The following is a 17,774-nucleotide window of genomic DNA, read 5'->3' on the forward strand; positions in this document are numbered from 1 at the left end:
GTGCACAGTCAAGTTATGTATATGACATATCTATAGGCAAATGAAGGAGACAGAAAATGACAGCATGCCTAAATGCTATAGAGAGAGTGACTGGATAAAACTTCAGTGGGAAGGTATGGTCTCCTTGGGTGTATAGATCTTGCCACTCTGTAGCTTGAAAAATTACCTTAGATCCCCACTGTCCATCTAATAAAAATAAAAATCCTTAGTCCTGCATTCAAGGATTATCTTTCTACTTTATCTCCTACTGTTTCCTTTCATATGCTTAAAAAAAAACCCTTTACCTTTTGTCTTAGAATCAGTACTAAGAATCAACTCTAAGGCAAAAGAGCAGCAAGGACTAAGCAATTGGGGTTTAAGTGACTCACTTAGGGTCACACAGCTAGGAAGTGTTTGGGGTCAGATTTGAAACCAGGACTTCCCATCTTCAGGCCTGGCTCTTAATCCACTGAGCCATCTTACTATATATTTTTCACTTCAGCCAAACTGGATTACTTGTGTCTCTAGAACACACCTCATACTTTCCTTGACTTGCAGCTGAAATCTCCTCTATGTATTGTCTTCCTCATCAAAATGTAAACTTTTTGAGAACAAGGACTGTTTTACTTTTCTTATGTTCCCAGAACTTAATACAGTGCTCTGTACACTAAGCACTTAATAAATGCTTTGCAAACAATATTGCCTATACTTATAATGCTTTCTCCACTCCACCTCCCCAATCTGACTGTTGACATCCTACTACCTATATATCACCTTGTGAAAACTCCCTGGAGCTGCCCCAGCTGGAAGTGATCTCTCCCTTATCTCACTATGTAGCACTTTGAATTCATATCTGTGTACTTATCACTCTAATTTGTATATTAATGTGCTCATATATGATTTCTCCCCTACTTGGCTATCAGGTTAGTGAGGGCAGGAATCCCATCTTATATAGCTTTATGTCTCCCCAGGGTCCTACAAATAGTTGATCCTTCACAAATGTTTATTCATAAGATCATTGAATTTATAACATAAATAAATCACAATGAACGAGGTTGCATTTGAGTTGTGTCTTGAAGAAGGCAAGATTTTTTGACAAGTAGAAATGTGGGGGTGAAAGGGTGAATAAAGGTATTTATTTCAGGCAAAGGGGCCAGGGCAAATAAAACAAATTGGGCATAGAATGGAAAAGCTTAGGATACATTTCAGTTTGTTTGGAGTATAGAAATCCCAGTGGGACTTCACTAACACTAAAGAGGACAAATTTTAGGTCCCAATGCAGGATGATTTCATAGTCTAGAGACTAAGCAGTGGTCACATGTTGTTCCATGAAGAATTAGGAATTAGAGATTCCCAATGAGAAAGGAAAGAAGAGATTCCAGCCTGGGAAGTGTGGGCATACATACAGGTTCACAGCAGTGCATGCCACCCATACTGAGTGGACCAAAATACACACATATACATGGAGTGTGGGGCATGCATTTCCTCTGGGTCCTGGGCTTGTGATCCGGGTATTCTGGCACTTCCTCTCCCCCTGGCTCTCATAGGTCATGAAAGAATAATTCCTTCAAACATGTATATAAGAGCATACATTCCCATACACTCATAAGTATGCAATAATGCATATATATATATACAGACACAACAGTACATATCACATATGCATATTCCCATAGTAGTAAATTTAACACACATAGGACACACATTTATTAGGTACCTACTGTATATGTAGCACAATGTAATGGGAAAGGGATAAAATGAATACAAGTGCTATGCACACTGAAAGTACTTAATATATGATCAAGTACATAAGTACTTGAATATATGATAGAATGAATCAAATACAAATCCATATACACAGGACATAAATATATATCCACAGCAGCAAATATCACCAATATACATGAGACCAACACACATGAAATATGGGGCACATGTGCATCAACAGACTTGCACATAGAAAGTGAGTTTGCATATATATTCACAAAAAAACTTCTTACCATGGATTCCATGGATAAAAAACATTCATCCTCACATAATGATCTGGATACAGAACTGGGCAACTCAGAATCTGAGGTTGCAACTGATAACTGAGGAAAGACAAGAGCTCCATTAAGAATCAGGTACAATGAGAGAACCTCTTGCAGTATCTGAAAGATATAGAGACTCTTGGAATGAAAAAAAAAAAAGCATTTTGAGGCTAGATAACTGTACTAAATTCAGGTAATTTTAAGACTCCCAGAAGATCTGAAGAATCTTTTGATCATTTAAACTTTTATAGAGTGACTAATTCATATCTAGAGACCTCATTCAGTTTCCTCAGCTCAGCCCAACCCAGCACAACCCAGCCCTGCCCAGCTCAGCTCATGTAACACCTCTACATCAAACCTTGTAGAAATATCATTTTAAGTTTTACTAGGATCCCAGATCCAATATTATCTTTACAAACTGTCTGCAAATACTCACTTCCCAGTTACCTAGCCACATAGGTACTAATCAAAGTCCTTTGGAGAGGTAAATGGGGGATCATGACAGTGTAGGTTTTCAGACACTGGAGTCCAGGAAATGTCTTGAGGCCAAGACTCTCCTCACTTTCCCAAGTACCAGAGAAGAGGGCTAAGTAACTAGTTGGAAATGAAGGTAAAGGTAGGGGCAATGAGGGCTAAGTGACCCATTTCAACAAGTGGAAAGCAAAATTGAGTAGGAAAGTGGGTTGGGGTCAGGAGCCATGTCAAGTGGAAGTTCCATAAGTTCCAGGGAGGTAAGGGCTCCTCTGCCTTCCTGCTCTGACTCTGTGGGGGGAGTCTAAGGAAGGAAAGATAGCATCGAGAAGGGCTTAGTTCTTAAGTGATGGCAGAGAACCCACTTTGTGAATGGAAGGGACCTCTGGCTTTATTAATAGGATCCTCAGTGTGGGCACAGACCCCTACATCTGGCCATCTGGTTTAGTTGCTCATTTCAGGGCAGGAGTGTACTCACACCTCCCCAGACAGAAGGTGTCTCTTCTTGCTTACAAATGTGCGATGAAGAGGCTACTATCTTCTCAGCATGGTTCAACACCTTTTGTACCTAACAGGAAGTTTTGGTTGGTTTTTTTTTTTTTTAATAATCAGAGATTAGAGGTGAAAGGGAATTTTCGGGATCATCTTGTCCATTCCTTTCATTTTTACAGATAGAGAAACTGAGGCCCAGAGATTGAGTAACTTGCCAGAGGTCACAGGGCTAGTAAACATTAGGGGCAGAATATGAGCTGAGATCTTCTGACTCCAAAACCCAGCACTACGCTATATTGCTTTCTAATGTCTAACTTCAAAGCGTCCTGCTGCAATCAACAGTCTAAACCAAACAGCCCATTTCTGTAGATGTCTTTTAGTTAATGCTCCCCCACCAATTCCCCGAAGGAGCTGTCATTCTAGGCAAGAAGGCAAGCTGCCCAAGCTGGCAGGCCCAAGACACGCCGCGGGGCAGAGTACCGTGTCCATTTCATCAAAGCCCGCCTATCTTCTCAAGGATCGAGAACCCGCAACGTGAGCTGGAGGAACTTCTTTCACAAAGGAGGGTGGGATCCACCTGGGAGCTATCCAACCTCCCTCTCCAGGCAGCTTCCAGCTCGGGGTGCTCTTCCAGAAGATCTGAGACCTGTCCCTCACCGGTTCCCTCCTTAACCCTCCCTCTACGGGCTCTGCCCAGTTCCCCTCTGCCTGATAAACTCCTCTAAACAGGAAGTGCTGACTGCCACACTGGTTTGAGGAGTCGGTGGGGAGTCCTAGTCCTTTAAGAGGAAAGGAGTTTCCAGAGATGATGTCTGCAGGGAGAACGCCAACCCTGGGAAGCCCTCACTGTGGGCTCAGACCCACATATCCTTCCAGTTACAGTATCCAGAAATGGAATTATAGCCCCAAGATCTTGTGCCTATGGAAGGGACTTCCTGCTGCAGGAGAGGCAGGGAGTGGAGGTGGGAAGGCGAGGCTTGTCCTATACCAGGTACCTCCTGTATTGGACTATGGCTAGAGCGGGGAATGCGGAGGTGGCTGAGAAACCCGCACTTTTTAATTTTATGGATGAGGAGAGGGAGGGAGAAGGAGAAAGGAAAGAGGGGATGGAATAGCAGCGGCCTGAGCTCCTGGAAAGCCATGGCCTGGCTGGCCCCTTGGGCAATGACCTTGCCTTGTCCCACCCTGACCACAGTAACCATGACAACCCAGCCTGGCCAAGGGAATGCAGCAGATACATAACTGCAGCAGTGAGATGTCCAGTTGCCTTCCTTCTCCGGAGGTTCCCTGAAACACAGAGCTTCTCGCTTGATGGGACTGGGTTCGACATGGAGGCCTGGATGCAGAGAAGAATGAACGCATATCCAAAAGTATGGGCAGGATATTCTTCCCCAGTCTGAACATCAAAGCACCAGGATCACCTTCTGCAGGGTAGGGCCAGATCTGGAGGATCAGATGCAGGGAATTTTATGGCTGGCTTCTCCCAGTGTTGTCTGTACTCAGGAGCCTTGGGGAACTCCTGAAAAGAACCTTTATAGAGAATTCTAAGGCTTTCAGAGTGCTATAAAGTACATGATCCTCACAACAACCTTTCAAGTGCCACAGGTATTATCCCATTTGCTTGGTGACAAAATGGAGATTCCAAAGGTGATTTGCTCATGGTCAAATAGCTAGTATCAGAAGGAAAATTTGAACCAAGGTCTTTCCTGACAATATCCACTTCTAGATTCCATCAAACCTTGTTGTCTCTCTCAACAACGACCCTTCTCTGGATTGCTCAGGTTCCCATTAAAGATTCCCTCTGACAAAGAAGTCACTATGTGTGGACATGGGGTAGGGAGAAAAATAAAAAGTTATGATCTTCTAGGATATAGAAATATATAGTATATATATGTGGTTTTCTAGGATATATAGAGAGAAACTGAAGTGCAGAAAATGTGATATATATTTTTTCTTTAATGTGATATATCTTAACCAATAACACGTAGAGAGCCTGTGGGGAGAGCAGGGACTAACATATCAGGGACTCTTGCCTCACAACTCCAGGGGTACTTCCTTTAGGATGCATTTATGGACCAACCCAACCTATTCTACAGCCTGTTAACAGAATCTGGAATCCATCCTTTCCCCATCTTGGGTAATTATGACAATGAGAGATTATTATTGCATAAAATAGAATGTAAGCTCTTTGAGGAGAGATATCTGTCACATCTTTTCTTTGTCCTCTATTTGTCTGTCTCTCTATATGAATATATATTTCTGTGTTTATGTCTGTTTGTTTGTGTCTGTGTGTACTAACTATGAACCTAGAGGGAGGAAACACCATTCCTACTTGGGTTCCTTGTTTTTCCTCTGTGAACTGGCATTTAAAGCAGTTTCTGCAGAAGTGATTGTCCCAAGGGTGCTCACTTATCCCTTCAGAGTACTGGCCTTTTTGATCTCTTCCAGGGAATGAATTTACTACTTTTGCTCCTCCAGCAAGAAATTCAAGGGCCAGGCACTGTGAGAGTTTGGTCCAGAGAGGAGAAAGCCAAAGGGGACAAAATAACATTCCTTAGGACAATTAAGGAATGTGATTTAGAGGACAGTGGCCAGCTGTTCCCCATCTCTATGGAAGACAGAATGAGAGAAGTGAGGCTGGAAAGGCAGTGCCAGCTGCTAGATGCAATACAATCTCCAGCCTATCTAGAAGTGGTCCCAGTTAGGTGAAATCCTGGCTAGATTGTCCTACCAGCCTGTACTCCTCAGCTTGGACAGGTACAGAAAATGTGGATCAAAGGGATGATGACTGATAGTAGCAAAATATATAGGTCTTTATTAAGCAGAGTCAAAGGAACAGAGCTGTGAATGAGAAACAGCAAAAAAAAAAGTAGGAATTGCCTATATATATATATATATATATATATATATATATATATATATATGCATCAAGAGAGACTAAATTTAGATACAAAGAACTCCCTGAGGATTGTTAAGTACTGGGTCCAGAAAAGTAGAATATGTTTTTCCTAAAAAGTTTAAAAACTGGGCTAAGGACCCGTGTGTCCAGGATGATTTTAGACACAGGTTTTCTTGGAGGGAAAGGAAGCAAAGGATTACAGTAGATTTATTCATAAAGACTTAATTCCTTGGACTATATGGGAGATATGAATCAGATTAAGTGAGCATAAATCTTTTTGGCTTTGGATTTTGAGTCCCAGAACTATCTGACAGACAGTTGGCAGGGGAGGGTTTTGGAATGACTCATGCTTGGGTCATGCTAGTTCTGATTCTAGGTAATATGTATCCTGAGATTGTTGAGAAACATAGAAGTGCCCAGCACTACTGGCTTTCTCATGCTATACCTCTGAGAGGCTATAGATGAATTAGGTGGGAATCAGGGGGAAAATAGAGATTAAGAACCAGGTGGGGTGCTGAATTTGAAGTCAGAGGACTTGGGTGTAAATCCTTACTCTACTATGTGACAACAATCAGTGAGTCCTCACTGGGCTTTAGTTTTGTCATTTGCCATTGTAAAATGAGAGTATAAAAGGTAAAATGACCTCTAAGATTCCTTCCAGGTCCAAATTTATGATTCCACGATTCCTAGTTTTTGTTCATTTCCTTTTCACCAAGAAGGAGAGACATGAAAGACACCATTCTTTCCAGCCAACACAGAGCTGTGTCTATGAAATCACAGACACCTGGCCCCATGCCCAGCCACCATTTACTATCCCTTAAGCCAAAAGACCCCAGATACTAGGAGATTGAACTTGTGGTGAAGTCCCCACTTGCCACACCCTCCCTATGGCCCTCACCCAAGGCTATGCATGAACCAGTCCTGCTTCTCAGCAGTATTTTCTCTACCTGGGATGTCTGCCCAGATGGGCTAAAAGCTCAACAGGAGAAGGCCATGGGCCAGACAGGCTGGTATCTATTTTCAATGCTACCTTTCACACTCAGCCATGGTCACCTCACAGTAGAATAACCTGGGGCCTGAGCCCTTCTCCAGGAAGCATTCCTTTTGGAGAGGCTGGAGCCTGAAGGAGGCTTCTTTGGCTCAGACATACCACTTCCTTTTGCCTCCCACCTCCTTGTCCCCACCCAGTACCCCAGGGGAGAAAGGAGCAGTGTTTGTGGCTTGAATAGTTCAGTAAGCTACTCATCTGTGTCTACATTCTCTGCTGTGCTTCTGAGTCTTTTGAGACCTCCTGCCCCGGGGTGAGCTGATAGACTCTCCTGGGATTGAGCTATTTCAGAAAACATTTTTGAGAACCTGGGGTTGGGCATAGAACCATAACTAGTACATGTGACTGAGACTCTTCTCCAAAGCATCAATATAGGGGAAAGAGAAACCATGGCCCCTCTGGTTTTGCTCTCTTATTTAAGGGTGTTATCCCTCTCCTGCCTGACTGCTATACCCTAATATTGCCCACTTGCATCTCCTGGGAGTCAAGGTTTGCTGGCAGAACTGTATCTGTTCAAGATTGTGGCTTCTGTGCTCCTCACCCCACATTGAATTTGTATGGAATACCAGAATTCCTATTCTAATGAGAGAAGAACTCCAAAGTGGAAGAAGAAAGGAAATGAAAGATTCTTTAATTCTATCCTTCCAAAGCTAATAGCCCTTCCTGGAGCCTGCCAGACCAGACCTCTCCTTAAGGTCAGACCATGGGGAGTGTCTGGAAATTCAAACCATAACTGTTCCCTCCTACTCTACTTCTCCAGGACAAAGGACAATTGGACCAGGGCCTTCTACTGCTAGATTCTGATATATTCCCCCAATTCCCTGACAACTCCCCCAAGATTCTATGAAGCACACAGTCCATTATCTCCTAAAGGAATGCCCTCTACTTCCTATTATTTTGCCTACTAAGGAACAATGAATTGGGTGAGTGTTCTGCATGGTTTTCCCAAGTCCTAGGTTCTTTGCCTGAATCCTCAGCCTTAATCCCCCTGCTTCTCATTGCCTTCCTCTATCTCCCTAAGGGGAGAACATGCCAAGCTGAAGAAAGATATGTTCCAGGGCAGGGTCCCAGCAAGTGAAGCCTAAGAGGCCAAGACATCCACAGCCTGAAGGGAGTGGAATTGGGGAGTAGCCCAGTTTCCCTAACAGTTGGGAATGACAGTGGGGAGGCTGGTGCTTGGGAATGACAACTGGGGTATTGGCAGTTGGCAGGGGCATTTTGGAAGGACAGTTGGGGGTTAGCAGTTTGGAATGAAGGTTGGGGGTTTGGCAGTTGGCAGTGTGGCAGCTGGGAATGGCAGTTGGGAATTGGCAGTGGTAAGCGGGAGATTGAGCTGACTGTGGGGGGGTTGGCAGGTTGGAGCAGCAGTTGGGGGGTTGGCAGTTGGCCCTCCTGGACCTGAAGAATTGTTCTCAAGGGGTCCTTTCAGGGAAGACTATGAAGGGGAAAGAGCAGAGACAAAACAATACATGGGCTGGAAACCTTAGCTTATTATGATGGCTAAAAAAGTGAGAATGACTCTAACCAGGCCCAAGGAGGAAAGAGATTTCTGAGCTAGAGCCTGATGTACAGAGCTCTTGGTCCTTGGAGGCTGATCTTGGTACCTCAGGAGGGAGATTGTTTCTATACTTTGAGTGTCTTGGCATTGCCCCTTGTCTTTGTACTTCCACTAGAAAAGTGAGAGAATTTAATGTGTACAGCAAAAGCAGCCTCTCTCTTTGTGAATGCTTTTCCAACCTAGAGTCTGGTCCCTGTAACCAACAAAAATTAGTAGACTCCTGGCAAAAATGGATATTCAGCCAGGCCAAGCAACAGAGGGATTTTTTTTTTTCCTTTAGAAAATCCAGTATCTTTTCACCCCTTTTCAAGAAACTCAGTTGGAATAGACTCCCCACTTGGTTTGGGGTCCAACCTTGCAATTTTCCTTTAATTGGAAAATGCTGACCCATTCACTCTGCAAACTCTTACTTTCTGTCTTAGAACCAAAGGCAGAAAAAGCAGTAAAGGTTAGGCAACTGAGGTGGTGACTTGCTCAGGATCACACAGCTAGAAAGTGTCTGAGATCACATTTGAACCCAAGACCTTCTGTCTCTGGTCCTAGCTCCCTATCCACTAAGCCACACACATGCCCCATCTATTCACTCTTATTCATATGATCAAATTTTCAATTTAAAAAAATCCTTCAGTACTTAGGATTATGAGAAAACTAAAGGGAAGGAGAAAATAAGATATAGGTTAGATAGGAAAGGAAAAAGGAAGAAGAAGGCTTCCATTCATAGAGGATCATAAGCCAATCTGTCAAAGAAAGCATGCCAGTAGCTACTAGCCCAGGTATTACTGGAAATCCTTGTTTATTAAAAAAGAAAAGCAGCTAGTTCCAAGACAAGGAGTTAATGAGGGCATCTGTGAAAAAGCTCATAAAAATTTGTTCTCTGTTGAGATTAGCAAGATAAGGGAGGAGTGGGGGGCAGCTGGGTACCTCAGTGGATTGAGAACCAGTCCTAGAGATGGGAGGTCCTAGGTTCAAATTTGACCTCAGACACTTCCCAGCTGTGTGACCCTGGGCAAGTCACTTGACCCCCATTGCCTAGCCCTTACCGCTCTTCTGCCTTGGAGCCAATACACAGTATTGACTCCAAGACAGAAGGTAAGGGTTTAAAAAAAAAAAAAGATAAGGGAGGAGTGGCAGCTTTCAGTTAAGCAGTGCTGTGAAAAGAAGTCTGAGAAGGCCACTAGAACATGGCTACCCATTCTATAAGATATGTCAGGAATAGAGAATTAGGTCTTCCACCAAGAAGCTCCTCCCAGATCTCCCCTTTCCCCACCAAAGTTCCTGTTCTTTCAAGTAGTGTGTAAGGTTCTCAAGGATAGAGATGGATTGTTTTCTACTTTTCTTTTTTTTTTGTCTGAGTCTGGCATTTGATTGATATAGGGAAACCCCATGTCAAAAATCCTTTCTTATCAATGAAGAGCTTCAAGTATTGAGCATTTATGGTCTTAGAGTGTAAGCCAGGCCATTGAGAGGTTACATGCCTTGCCTAGAGTCTCACAGCCAGTATGTATTAGAGGTGGAACTTGACTTGAAGTCTTTCTGACTCTGTGACAGGTCATTATCTACTATGCAATACTGTCTCTAGCTTCTTTTCTACATGCTTATTGGGTATCTGGGTATCTAGGTGGTACAGTGGATAGAGAGCTGACCTTGGGGGATGGAAGACTTGAGTTCAAATTTAGACTTAGATACTTACTAGTTATGTGACCCTGAGCACAGGGTAACCTCTGTCTGCACTTGTTTCCTAACTATAATATGGGGATAATAATGAACTTGCCACCTGGAATTGCTGTGGGGTTACAATGAAGATAACATTTTTTTATATTGTCTATAGTGATTTTATTTTATTTTTTATTTTTTTTATTTGGTCAATTTCCAACATTATTCCTTGGTTACAAAAATCATTTTCTATTCCTCCCTCCCCTCCCTTTACCCCTCCCATAGCTGACACATAATTCCACTGGGTACTACATGTGTCCTTGATCAGAACCTATTTCCATGTTGTTGGTGTTTGCATTAGGATGTTCATTTAGAGTCTACCTCCCCAGCCGTGTCCCCTCGACCCATGTAATCAAGCAGTTGTTTTACTTCTGTGTTTCTACTCCCACGGTTTTTCCTCTGAATGTGGATAGAGTTCTTTCTCATAGATCCCTCCAGGTTGTTCAGGAACACTGCATTGCCTCTAATGGAGAAGTCCATTACATTCAGTTGTACCACAGTGTATCTGTCTCTGTGTACAATGTTCTCCTGGTTCTGCTCCTCTCACTCTGCACCTGGAGGTTGTTCCAGTCTCCATGGAATTCCTCCCCTTTATTATTCCTTTTAGCACAATAGTATTCCCTCACCAACATATACCACAATTTGCTCAGCCATTCTCCAATTGAAGGGCATCCCCTCATTTTCCAATTTTTTGCCACCACAAAGAGTGCAGCTATGAATATTCTTGTACAAGTCTTTTTCCTAATTATCTCTTCGGGGTACAAACCCAGCAGTGCTATGGCTGGGTCAAAGGGCAGGCAGTCTTTTAGTGCCCTTTGGGCGTAGTTCTAAATTGCCCTCCAGAATGGTTGGATCTGAAGGTAACATTTGTAAGGCATTTTGCAAACAATAAAGCACTATATAAATGCTAGCTTTTATTATTATTGGAGCAGCTAGGTGGCACAGTGGATAGAGAGCTAGATCTCCTCTTCTTGAGTTCAAATTTGACCTCAGATACTCGTTGTATGACCGTGGGCAAGTCACTTAACTTTGTTGGCCTTAGTTTCAGCATCTATAAAATGAGCTGGAGAGGGGGCAGCTGGGTAGCTCAATGGATTGAGAACCAGGCCTAGAGACTGGAGGTCCTAGGTTCAAATCTGGCCTCAGCCACTTCCTAGCTGTGTGACCCTGGGCAAGTCACTTGACCCCCATTGCCTAGCCCTTACCACTCTTCTGCCTTGGAGCCAATACAAAATTGGCTCCAAGACAGAAGGTAAGGGTTTAAAAAAAAAATGAGCTGGAGAAGGAAATGGCAAATCACTAGATATCTTTGCCAAGAAAACCCCAAATAGGGTCATAAAGAGTTGAAAAAGACCAAAACGACTAAACAACAATAGCATTATTATATTTAGCTATAGATTCAGGAATTCTCATTCAATTTGTCAGCTCTACATAGATAATTGCATTAGGCTAGTGTTTAATAAAAGTTTATTAAGTGGTTTTAGATAAAGTGGAAAGAGTTCTAGACACAGTCAAGAAAAATCTGGGTTCAAATCCTACCTTTAACACTTCCAAATTTCCCTATTACAGTAGAGAACACCATTATCTTCTCAGCCTCCCACGCTCATAGTTCGGTTTTTATCCTCCACTCTTCACTATTTCTTAACCCCCACCTCCCCCATATCCAATCTTTTGGCAAACCTTGTTGATCTCATTTTTGTTAACATCTTTCCAATACACTCTTTCTCTTCTCTGACACTGTCATTTCCCTGGTACAGGTCCTCATCTCCTCATGCCTGGACTATTTGAACAACTCGCTGGTTGGTCATTCCAGCACATCTTTCATTCTAGTTGACTATCCACTCAGATGACAAAATGATTTTCCAAAAGTGCAGGTCTGACCATATCACCCCCTAATCAGTAAACTCTGATGGTTCCCTATCACTTCCTAAGGTAAATGTAAAATCCTCTTTTTAGTTTTCAAAGCTATTCAAAACCTATGGTTTCACCCCCAACATACACACCTTTCTATCTTCTTAGACCTTACACTCTGCCCATCTCTCTCCATACTCTTCCATTCAATGACACTTGCCTCCATGCTGTTCCTTAAACATGACATTCTATATCCCAACTCTGAGCATTTTTACAAGTTGTCCCTCATGCCTGGAGTGCTTTCCTTCTTTATCTTTGTCTTTTGGATTTCCTGACTTCCTTTGGGTCACAAGTAAAATTCCACTGTTTATGGGGAGCCTTATCCAATCCTTTTAATTCTAGTGCTTTCAATTGTTTGTGGAATTGTGAAATGGTCCAGCCATTCTAGAAGGCACTTTGCAACTATACCCCAAAAGTTGTTAAAAAAGAATTGGGAACTGAGGGAGTTCCATCAACTGAGTTATGACTAAACATGTATCCCATAAGTGTATAAATGTGTTAGAATGCCATTGTGCTACATAAAATGATGATGGGGATGGTTTCAAAGACCTAGGAAGACTTGTATGAACTGATATGGAGTAATCTGTATGAACTGATACATAAGTGGAATCAGGAGAACAATTAGTGACAACAAAGCTGTAAAGATGACAGCTTTGAAAGATTTTAAAACTATGATCAGCACAAAGATTAATCACGATTCTAAAGGGCTCATGATGAAGCATGCTATTGACTTCCAGATAGAGATGTGATGAACTCAAAGTACAAATTGAAGTCTCCTTTCCTTTTTCCTTTCCTTTCCTCTTCTTAAGGATATGGATAATGTGAGGATTTGTTTTGCTTAACTATATATATTTGTAATGGATTTTGTCTTTCTTGCCTTTAAATAGAGGAGGGAAATAGAGAGGAGAGGGAGAGAAATTGGAACAAAAATAAAACTGATTTAAAAATACAAACTTTCAGAGTGAGCATTTATCCCTCAGATATTGATTGGCCAACCCTGTAAATCAGGACTTGATTTGTTTCTTGGTTGTCTGGACTTGGAAAAGTGATGGAGAAAATGTTGATGATTTGGATTGAAATTAAAAGTGTAAAAAAAAAAGTCTAGTGCTTTCTCTCTGTTGATTATTTTCCATTTATCCTGTAGATTAACTCAGGTTTTGATAATAATCAATACTTTCTCAGCTCACTCAGTCATGTCTTCCCTCTGACTGAAAGACAGAACAAAAAATATCCTCCCAAACTCTCCTTTTATAGAGGACTCAGAATTTCAGGTATCTCTTCATTTGCCACCAGCTTCTTTGCTTAGTTTCAACTTTCCTATCATTGTGCTTCCACACTGGATACTTCTGCCTCACCCTCAGCTTTTTAGCTTCATTTTGTATTTTGCTTTCCTCATTGGATTGTAAGCTTATCGAGGGCAAAGACTGTTTTTCTTTTTTCTTATTTGTATCAGTGCTTAGTATAATGCCTGGCATATAGTACGTGCTTAATAAATGTTCATTGAATTGAAATAGAATTGAATATATAATTTGTACTGAGTTTGAATTGACTGTTGAGTGTTGTTTCACCAGTTAGATTGTCAATTCCTCAAGGGCAGGAGCCATCTTGGCTTTTTTTGTATCTCTGGCACTTAGTCCAATGCCTGGCACATAGTAGGTGCTTGACATGTTTATTGATTGGCTTGACTGTGTGACTCTAGGCAAACCACTTAATTTCTCTATTCTTTCTTTATCTAGAAGATGACAATATCCATAGCAGTGATGGCAAACCTTTTAGAGATGGAATGCCCGTCCCTACCCCCAGACCACCACCTCCAGATCATATGACATGCCCACCCACTAGGTGTCATGCTCCCCCACATGATGGGTATGCCCCCACCCCCTTTTACCCCACACATGAGAGAAAATATTTCCACTGGGCTGCTGGATGGAGGTATGAGTGAAGTGAGGAATGTCCTCATCTAGGGGGAGGGGAGTGGCCTGAGCACTCTACTCCCCTCTAGCTCTGCCACCTGTGAGCCACCTACCTTACCCACTGTGTGCTCCCATTGGGCTCAGGGTTACTCAGATAGGAAATATCTAAGGCCAGACTTGAACCCAGAAACTCCCATCTCTAGGCCTGGTTCTCAAACCAGTGAGCCACCTAGCTGACCTAAAGTGTGTCATTTCAAATTCTGACCTAGATGGACAATTGGCCATTACCTGCTTAAGGTGGATGGATAGGAAGAAATATTTCTGGATGGAATAATGGAAACAGCAATAGACTTGGATTCAGGAAGATCTGAGTTTGAATTCTGCTTCAGACACACACCAGTTGGGTGACCCTGTGTAAATCACTTAACTTCTATATATCTCAGTTTCCTTATCTGTAAAATGAAGATGTTGGACTTAATGGCATTTAAGGCCTTTTCTAGTTATAAAGCCACATTTCTATTACATGTTGCCCTTTAGGGACATGGTCTATGTTGTTGATATCCTTTGTATCTGAAAATGTTCCCCAAAGAAAAACATATATAGAGGTCCCAAAAGTCTTAGTGTGAATAGCATAAATAGTTATTAGCTGTAACTTTTCATAGCTATTAATAGATTAAAAAGCTATTACTGGATTGAAATAAAATAAAGACTTTTGGGGCTCCCTATATAAACTGCTCCAGAAGAAATCAGGAAAACAATAGTATATACAGTGACCATAAGAATGTAAATAGAAAGAACAAAACCCTTAAATTGAAAACAGTGTAATTATAATGACCAGCTTGGCCCAGGAGAACAGATGAGAAAATGTAACTCTCCTTTATCATTGCATAAGTGGGGGGAGGGGCTTTAAGGGAGAAATATTGTATACAATATTAGACTTAGTTGATATATTGTTGGTTTTGCTGACCTGCTTTTACCCCTTTTTTGTTTTTTTTTACAAACCAGAGAGAAGAGTGATATATTCAGAAATGAAGGTGATATAAAAACAAAAGAAATCAATAAAGTCAAGCATTTAATAAAGAAATGGAAAAATGTTGCTTTTTGGGTAATCTTAAAGGAGATGTGGCCACATATCAGGCTGGCTTCCAATTGTCTTCCCTATACTATGTTCATGGAAAAGCTGCCTGGGCTTGAAGTTACAACTGCAATTTGCAGCTCCAAATGGCTTTTCACCTCCTTGCCTTAAAATGACACTGTCCTCCGATATAACCTCTCTCCCATAGCTTGCCTTCTTCTGTCAGACTGGTCCTTTTACTAAACCCCTGCTGTTCTAGCAATATAACCTTTTAATTATATTTTCGTATGTCCTGACATTGTCTTTTCAGCCTGTCTGGGCATCTTATCCCCTTGGTAGATTCTTTACTCTTGGTTAGGGCAATGTCCATTTGGTGAATGAAGAGAATCTGAAATGTTGATGCCTCAGGAATCTTTCTATTCCTTCCTCCTTTTCTGCCTGTCTTTGATTGTTCTATCTCTAATAAATGAATCGACAAGCACTTATTAAACACTTACTATATGCCAGGCACTGTGTTAAGTGCCAAAGATAAAAAGAAAAAAGGAAAAACACTTCCTGCTCTCAAAAAGCTTCCAACCTAACAGGCAAGAGGACAGACACATGTATAAATCGGGACATCAAAGATACACACAGAGTAGATGGAAACTAATCTGAAAGGGAAAGGTTCTGTCTGGCAGTTTAGCCTTTTTTGTGTCATAGACCCTTTTGGCAGTCTGATGAAGCTTATAGACTTCACAGAATGATATTTTTAAATGTATATAATAAAATACATATGATTTTAAAGGAAACTAGTTATACAGAATTAAAAATGTAACTTTCCCCATGTACATTTACAGACCCCTTGAAATCTATCTGTGGAAGCCAGGTTGAGAAGTGCTACTCTAGCAGCTGGAAGCACAGAGTGGGTATGAGGGTGATGAGGAACCAGGAAGTGTTTCCTGCAAAAGATGGCACTTGATTTGAATCTAGAAGGAAGTCAGGGATTCTAAGAGCAGAGGGGAGGAGGGAGACAATTCCCAATATGGGAGGCAGTCACTGGGAAGTTTGAGGCAGGAACTGCAACATTGAGGGAGAAGAACATCAAGTAGGGTGGTATGGCAATATCATGGCATGTACAGAGGTAAGTAATGGTAAAGAGGTAAAGACTGGAAACAAGAGACAAGTTATGAAGAGCTCTATGGCAATGCTAAGGGGCAAATGACAATAATAACAATATCTAGAAATTACATAAAATAACAATATCCAGAAATTACATAAAATTCCTTTAAAAAATCCTTGCTTTCCATCTTAGAATCAATACTGTGCATTGGTTCCAAGGCAAAAGAGTGGTGAGGGCAAGGCAATGGGGGTTAAATGACTTGCCCCGGGTCACACAAGCTAGAAAGTGTATGAGGCCATATCTGAACCCAGGATCTCCCTTCTGGTTCTCAATCCATTGAGCCTCTTAGCTGCCTGCAAATGGCCTTCTTAAGGAGCCCAAACATTGATGAAGATTTTGCTAATATCAACAACATAGAACCTACTTAATATACAGAAATACATAATTAAGTGGTTAGAAATATATATGCCAGAAGCTCAATGTCCTTTATAAATTAACAGATGCTATATCTCTATACTGCAAATACAAACCCCAAAATTTATTTCAAAAGCCAACAAATTATATAAACTATCATGTAACTGGAGCATCAACACAGACAAAAATATTTGCCACCATTTCCTAGATGTAATGACCCACAAAAATGAAGACCAATATTTTTTAATAAATGTGACTACAATGAATAATAGCCAGTCTTAATTGAACAAAAAGCTCTCAAAATATAAAGAGTAAGTGGGGAAAAATCAAAATTATGTGCCAATGTGATGAAGTATTTATCTTCCCATCATCATTTCTGTTACCTGAATTGTCAAAAAATATTTTTAGTGAGCCTTTTGAGGATGAGCATAGATACCAATATTTCAGCTAAGAAAAACAATCATTTTTATCAACCTGTGCAATAATCTACTGAACATAAAAGAAAAATAGCAGGGTAGAAATTTATCCCAGGACCCTTTCTATCTGGATTCCATCTTATATAAGAATGAGAATAATAATAATAACTACTTACATATTGAAAGGAAGAAAATATTAAATACCTACTGTTTACCTTACTAGTTGTATGACCCTAGGCAAGTCATTTAACCCTGTTTGCCTCAGTTTCCTCATATGTAAAATGAGCTGGAGAAGGAAATGACAAACCATATCTTTATCAAGAATTATGAAGACTTGAACAAGACTGAAAAAGGACAGAAGGACAATAAAAACACACTACTTACCAGTCACCATGCTAAGCAGTTTATTAATATTATCTTATGGTCCTCACAACAGCCATAGAAGGTAAATGCTATTATTATTCCCATTTTATACTTAAGGAAACTGAGATTAAGTGACTTGCCCAGGGTCACATAGCTAACTAATGTCTAAGCCTGGATTTGGACTCAGATCTTCCCAAATCAAGATCCAGCACTCTATTGACTACACTATCCAGCTGCATAGTAAGGGTTAGAAAGTGCTTTACATAGATATATTATTGATCTTCACAATAATCTTGTGATGTGGGTGCTATCAAAGTCATCATTTTATAGTGAAGAAACAAAGACTCAAAGGGGTTAAGTGATATAATTAGTCTGAATTTGATTTGAAACCAG

General features: G+C 41.2%; 1 long non-coding RNA gene across 1 annotated transcript in view; it reads left to right on the forward strand.

Annotated features, from left to right (window-relative positions):
- The window catches only part of LOC130456475 (uncharacterized), an 88,391-nt gene extending 71,913 nt beyond the window's left edge, over window positions 1–16,478 (forward strand). The window contains exons 2-3 of the long non-coding RNA XR_008915398.1: window positions 7,680–7,842; window positions 15,020–16,478. This is a non-coding gene — a long non-coding RNA (uncharacterized LOC130456475). The remainder of the gene's footprint in view (window positions 1–7,679; window positions 7,843–15,019) is intronic.
- The last annotated feature ends 1,296 nt before the right edge of the window (window positions 16,479–17,774 follow it).

This window comes from Monodelphis domestica, chromosome 1 (genome assembly GCF_027887165.1).
Source record: "Monodelphis domestica isolate mMonDom1 chromosome 1, mMonDom1.pri, whole genome shotgun sequence".
In the NCBI taxonomy this organism is placed as follows: Eukaryota; Metazoa; Chordata; class Mammalia; order Didelphimorphia; family Didelphidae; genus Monodelphis; species Monodelphis domestica.